Source organism: Aegilops tauschii, chromosome 4 (genome assembly GCF_002575655.3).
Source record: "Aegilops tauschii subsp. strangulata cultivar AL8/78 chromosome 4, Aet v6.0, whole genome shotgun sequence".
NCBI classification, from domain to species: Eukaryota; Viridiplantae; Streptophyta; class Magnoliopsida; order Poales; family Poaceae; genus Aegilops; species Aegilops tauschii.
The window spans coordinates 70,411,060-70,418,264 of record NC_053038.3 but is presented as its reverse complement, the minus strand read 5'-3'; the positions used below and the strand labels follow the sequence as shown (position 1 = coordinate 70,418,264).

General features: G+C 38.6%; 1 pseudogene; it reads left to right on the top strand.

Annotated features, from left to right (window-relative positions):
* The first annotated feature begins 5,231 nt into the window (after positions 1–5,231).
* LOC141021660 (uncharacterized) lies at positions 5,232–6,484 on the top strand (annotated as a pseudogene).
* Positions 6,485–7,205: the final 721 nt, after the last annotated feature.

Below are 7,205 nucleotides of genomic sequence, written 5' to 3'. Positions count from 1 at the left end.
CCACACATCGACTGCTATCCAGCATGCATATAGAGTATTAAGTTCATAAGAACGGAGTAACGCCTTAAGTAAGATGACATGATGTAGAGGGATAAACTCAAGCAATATGATGAAAACCCCATCTTTTTACCCTTGATGGCAACAATACAATACGTGCCTCGCTACCCCTTCTGTCACTCGGTGAGGACACCGCAAGATTGAACCCAAAACTAAGCACCTCTCCCATTGCAAGAAGAACCAATCTAGTTGGCCAAACCAAACAGATAATTCGAAGAGAAATACAAAGATATTTAATCATGCATAAAAGATTTCATAAAAGACTCAAATAATATTCATAGATAATCTGATCATAAATCCACAATTCATCGGATCTCGGCAAACACACTGCAAAAGAATATTTCATCGGATAGAACTCTAAGAACATCGAGGAGAACATTGTATTGAAGATCAAAGAGAGAGAGAGAGAGAAGATGCCATTGATACGTCTCCAACGTATCTATAATGTATGAAGTATTCATGCTCTTATATTATCATTCTTGGATGTTTTACAAACATTTTATAGCAACTTTATATCATTTCTTGGGACTAACCTATTGACATAGTGCCCAGTGCCAGTTGCTGTTTTTTGCTTCTTTTTTACATCGCAGGAAATCAATATCAAACGGAGTCCAAACACAGCGAATTTTTTTGGAGAATTTTTTTGGACCGAAACACCAAGGATGGGCTAGAGAAGTACCAGAGGGGTGCCCCGACGGGGGCACAACCCACCTGAGCGCGCCTGGGGGCCCAGGTGCGCCCTGGTGGGTTGTGCCCACCTCGGCGGCCTCCCGCACCGCCTCTTCACTCTATAAATCTTCAAATATTCCCCAGGCGTGCCCTGGTGGGTTGTGCCCACCTCGGCGGCCTCCCGCACCGCCTCTTCACTCTATAAATCGTCAAATATTCCAAAAACCATGGGGGTAACCCTAAATAAGAAGTTCCACCGTCGCAAGCCTCTCTTGCCACGAGAAACCAATCTAGACCCCGTTCTGGCACTCCGCCGGAGGGGGAGATCATCACCGGTGTCCATCTTCATCATCCCGGCGGCCACCATGATGAGGAGGGAGTAGTCCACCCTCGGGGCTGAGGGTTTGTACCAGTAGCTATGTGTTTATCTCTCTCTCTCTCTCTCGTGTTCTTGAGATGTCACGATCTTGATGTATCGCGGACTTTGTTAATATAGTCGGATCATATGGTGTTTCCCCTCTCTATCTTGTTGTGAATTCAGTTTTCCCTTTGAGATTTCGTTTTATCGGATTGAATACTTTTATGGATTTGAGAACACTTGATGTATGTCTTGATATGAATACCCGTGGTGACAATGGGGTATCATATTGATTCACTTTATATGTGTTTCGGTACTCAACTCGCGGATTCCTGAGGTGACATTGGGGTAATATATGCATAGGGGTTGAGGCACGTTCTCGTCTTTGTTTCTCCGGTAGAAATCTTGGGGCACTCTTTGAGGTTCTTTGTGTTGGATTGAGTATTATGAATCTGAAATTGTTTGATGCATATCGTATAATCAACTCACGGATACTCGCGGTGACATTGGAGTATCTAGGTGACATTAGAGTTGGTTGATGTGTATCATATGGTGTTATTTTAGTACGAACTCTTGGATAGATCGAACGGAAAGAATAGCTTTGTGTTATTTTAGTACGAACTCTTGAATAGATAGAACGGAAAGAATAGCTTTGAGGTGGTTTCGTACCCTACAAACAATTTCTTCTTATGTTCTCTGCTAGATAAGAACTTTGGAGTGATTCTTCATCGCACGTTGAGGGGTGGCTATATGATCCAATTATATTAGCATTGTTGAGAGATTGGACTAGCGAAAGTACGAACCCTAGGCCTCATTTTCAAGCATTGCAATACTGTTTGTGCTCCATTTTATCAATTGCCACCTTGCTGTTTTTATTGTTCTTACTACAAAAACCAATATCTACTATCCATATTACATATGTATCACCATCTCTTCGTCGAACTAGTGCACCTATACAAATTACCATTGTATTTGGTGTGTTCGGGACACAAGAGACTTTTTATTATTTGGTTGCAGGGTTGTTTGAGAGAGACCATCTTCATCCTACACCTCCCACGGATTGATAAACCTTAGGTCATCCACTTGAGGGAAAATTGCTACTGTCATACAAAACTCTGCGCTTGGAGGCCCAACACGTGTCTACAAGAATAAAGTTGCTTAGTAGACATCAAGATCTTTCCTGGCACCGTTGCCGGGGAGGTGAGTGCTTGAAGGTATATCTTTAGATCTTGCAATTGAATCTTTTAGTTTCTTGTTTTATCACTAGTTTGGTTCATAAAAGAAAACTACAAAAAAAATGGAATTGAGGTGGTCTCATATTATTCGTCTTTATCTTGTCTTTCTTGTAAATGATGGAAAGGAAAATTGTGCTCAATTGGTAGAAGAAGAATTCAATAAAATGTTTGGCATAGAATCTTTGAATGATGAGCATGATTGCAATGTTGTTAGTATGAATTCTTTGAATATCCAAAATGCTAATGATGATAACACAAGTCATGACAAAAATGTTTCTTATAAGCATGTCAATTTTTGTGGAGTGGAAAGACTTTGTGAAGACGGGCCTTATAGGGAAAATAGATTTTTTAAGAAGCATAAGCATGATAGGACCAATTTTTTGCTCAAAGTGATAGATGAATTTGCTATAAAATTATGTTCTCTTTGTCCTATTACTTGTGAACTTTGCAATAAGGATGGTCATGTTAATTTCCAATGCAAACTTTTCATGATCGAATCATGGCCAAATATTGTAATGACTTGATCACACTTGAACTTTATAATGAGCTTTGTCTATTTTTGGGGAGTGAAGAATTGACAGATAAAAATATTTGGTTTCAAGTATTCATTCTCACGGCCGACATTGAAACTAATCTAAAAAATATCTATATGTTTTGCATGGTAAATTGTAATGAGAATGCTTATATTGCCAACTATAGAAGGATGGGAAAACCAATAGAATATAAAAGGAATACTAATGAAAGGGTAAAGATTTCCACTTTCCCTCCTATTGTCTCTCATGATGAAATAGGTGACGAGGAGGAGCTCCCTATTCAACCAATCTCATCAATAAGAAGCTCGAAAAAATTAATTAAACCCACACATGATGTGGTGAAGAAGAAGAAAAGAAGAAAGAATAGAGGTAAAAAGGTATCTCTCCCAAATAATGTTGCTCCTATTATTGTTGTGCCTCATGAAAATGAATCAAAAATAATTGTGGAAGATGATGCACTTGATGATGATATTGCTTCTATGTCTTATGGCACAATGTCCGAGAGCACTATTGATGATGATTTTGTAATGCCTATTGCTTGTTGTGATGATTATGATTGGGAAGATAATGATACTTCTTATAATCTTGGAAATCTTTTTGGCACCAACTTGGGAAATTATGTTGATAGCAATTGTTATACCGTTGGTGCTATTCATACTATTAATGATGAGAGTGATTATGCTTATGATATGCCAAGCCACAAGCTTGGGGATGCTATGTTTGATGAGAATGACATGTTTGAGAATTTATTTGCTGCAATTAATGTTTTTCCCAAGCTTCGGTATGATATTCTTAATGAAGATGATCTTTTTAGTCCCCCTACATGATCAAATTTGCTATGATGATTGCATGCCTCCTATCTATGAAGAGAGCAAAGTTGCTACCTATGATGATTATTGTGATGATACTTATGTTATAAAAAGTAGTGATAATTATTGTCATAATTTTGAATATTCTTTTATTGAACATTACTCTTTTAATGTGGAAGGAATTTTTAGTACTCGAGTTTCGTATGATACTCCCACTATTGTGAATGAGAATAAAATTGCTTATATGGAGAGTAATAAATTTTCTATGCTTTTGGATCATGAAAAGAATGCTTCATGTGATGGTTATATGGATGAATCTATTCATGATGCTACTGAAAAGTATTATGAGAGAGGAACTTATCATTCATGATGCTCTTTTTATGTCTCAATCCTTATCTTTTATGCGAGCATCATTGAACTCATCATGCCTAGCTAAAAGGCATTAAAGGAAAGCACTTGTTGGGAGACAACCCAACACTTTTACCTACTGTTTTTGTGTGTTCACATGATTATGTTACTGTGGTAATGTTGTTTATTGCTTTTGTTTCAATAAAGTGCCAAGTAAAGCCTTTGGGATAGTGTGGATGATAGTTGACTTGAATCTGTGCAAAAACAGAAACGCCGAGTCCAGGAATTTTCCAAATTCATTGGAATGCGATTTTGATCTGAATATTTTACAGGTGATAGATATAAAAATTATCTACGTCGTCCTAATTTTTTAGAATTTTTGGAGTTACAGAAGTATGGTTGGAGTACAGATTACTTCAGACTGTTCTGTTTTTGATAGATTCTGTTTTCAATGCATAGTTCGCTTGTTTCCTAGTTTCTATGGCTTATATTGCTCAATATAAATTGTGAAAATGATAGGCTAGAGTAGGCATTGTGTGAGAACAATTATGAATCTTGTCTTTGACTGTACCAAAGTGAATGGCTTGCTCTTTATCATACTAACCTATCTCACGAAGTTCCGCTAAGTTTTGTGTGATTGAAGTTTTCAAGTTTTGGGCGAGATATCGATATGAGGAGAATAAGGAGTGACAAGACCCTAAGATTGGGGATGCCAAGGCACTCCCAAGGTATTATTCAAGGAAGATCCAAGCAACTAACCTAGGGGATGCCCCGGAAGCAGGGCCGGCCCTGGGGTATGGCCGACGAGGCGACGACCCAGGGCCCAGGCGAGGGGGAGCATGATGGAGTATATATATACTCACCTTGCCCCTTGCCGCGTCACCCTCGCCTCGCCGCCTCAGCCGCCGCTGCCCGTGCCGCCGCACAGCAGTCCGGCAACCACGGCGGCAAGGCGTCACTGCGGCAATACCTGTACAAGTATACATCCGACAGTCTTGAAGCTGCTTGTTTTTCATCCATGTTCCTGTCCATCCCCAAACCCTAATTTGACAATTTTAGTAGTTTATTTATTCTTTATTTAATATGTACGTATTCTAATCCAATCTATCAATTTTTTTCATTCTATGTACATGTCTAGGGTTCCAATATCCGATGTATAAATTCCTAATTCTTTGTATGCTCTTTTGATCTTTTCTTCATGATTTTAGGACATTAGCCTGCCATGCTACCTAAGAAGGAGCAATTGTCGGGTGCTGAAAAAGGGAGGAAAAAGAAAGAAAGTGATCTGAAAATTCTACCACTAAAGGGTTCTTTGAATAAGTTCTTTACATCTTCAAGCAATGTTGATGTCAGTGAAGAACAAGGGGAAGAAACTCCTCCCGAGCATGAAAATTCAGATGTTGAGGTGAATGAAGATGGTGCAAGTACAGGGGAGCAAATAAATTTTGAAGTTGATGCTGACCGTACAATGGAGGAGGAAAATTTGCAGCCTTCCGCTAATGATGAACATGAAGATTCCCTTTCATTTATTTTTGATCCAAGAACATGGGAAATTCTTGACAATAGCAAAAGGGATATTTTAATTGAGAAGGGACCTATTAGAGTACCAGATCTGGAGTTCGAGAAGGACACCATTGATAGACACTTTTCATATGCTTTTTACTCCAGGAAGTTAAGTAATGGTGAGTTTGTTGACAGAAAGTGGTTGGTTTACCACAAAGGTGCAAACAAAGTATATTGTTTTTGTTGCAAGTTGTTCAAATCAAAACTGAGCAAGTCTATGCTAACATCTGATGGATTGAATGACTGGAAGCGTTTGAGTGCGCATCTCAAAGATCACGAGAAAAGTGTTGAGCATTTAACAAACATGAATACATGGAATGAAGTTAGGTTGAGACTAAGCAAAAATCAGACAATTGATGATGATATGCAAAGGGAGATTGCAAAGGAGAAGAAGCGTTGGAGACAAGTTTTGGTAAGAATAGTTTCGGCTGTGAAGTTTCTTGCAAAACATACTTTGGCTTTTCGTGGATCAAATGAGAAGTTGTATCAAGATAATAATGGTAATTTTCTAGGCATAATTGAAATGTTTGCTGAATTTGATCCTGTTATGCAAGAACACATCCCGCGTATTCAAAATAGTGAAATCCATCATCACTATCTTGGCCACAAAATCCAGAATGAGTTGATCTCAGTTCTTGCTGATGCTGTGAGAATATTTTAAAGATCATCAAAGATGCCAAGTATTTTTCAGTTATCTTGGATTGTATCCCGGATGTGAGCCATGAAGAACAAATGACTCTCATTGTGCGTTGTGTTAATATGTCAAGCAACCTTCCAAGAGTGGAGGAGTTTTTCCTAGAGTTCCTAAAGGTTGAGGACACATCGGGATTGGGGCTTTTGAAGGTGTTGATGGATACATTGAGTTCTTCTGATTTGAATGCTGCTGATGTGAGAGGTCAAGGTTATGATTAATGGTTCCAACATGAAAGGACAATACCAAGGTGTTCAGATTCGCTTCCTTAAAGAAAACCCCAAAGCATTGTATATGCCATGTGAATGTCATAGTTTGAATCTCACTCTTTGTGATATGGCAAAATCTTGCAAACAAGCTATTACATTCTTTGGTATTATACAATGGATATACGTGTTATTTTCACATTCTACTAAAAGGTGGAAGATTTTACTTGACAATCTTCCAAAAGGAACAAAACTAACTCTCAAGCCTTTGTCCAATACTCGTTGGGAGAGTCAAATAAAGAGTGTGCAACCTATCAGGTACCAAACTATCCACGTAATTTTAGCTTTGAAGGAATTGGAGGAGACTTCTACTGATGGCCCAGCAGCTTTAAGTGATGCTCAATCTTTGGTCAGTGCACTTGAGAATTTTGAAACTTTAGTTGGCATGGTTATCTGGCATGATGCTCTGTTCTCTGTAAATACGGTGAGCCAAAAGTTGCAGGAAAAGATGGTGTGCATTGATGCTACTATAAAACACATTGACGGGGTCATATTATATTTTAAGAAGTACAGAGATGAAGGCTTTCAAGCAAGTATTGAGGTAGCAAAAGCCATTGCATCTGATATGGACACAGAGCTAGAATTTCCTTCAAAACGTCAATGGAAAAGAAAGAGGCATCATGATGAAATCAATGATCAAGACGAAGAAATACAATTGTCAGCTATGGAATCCTTC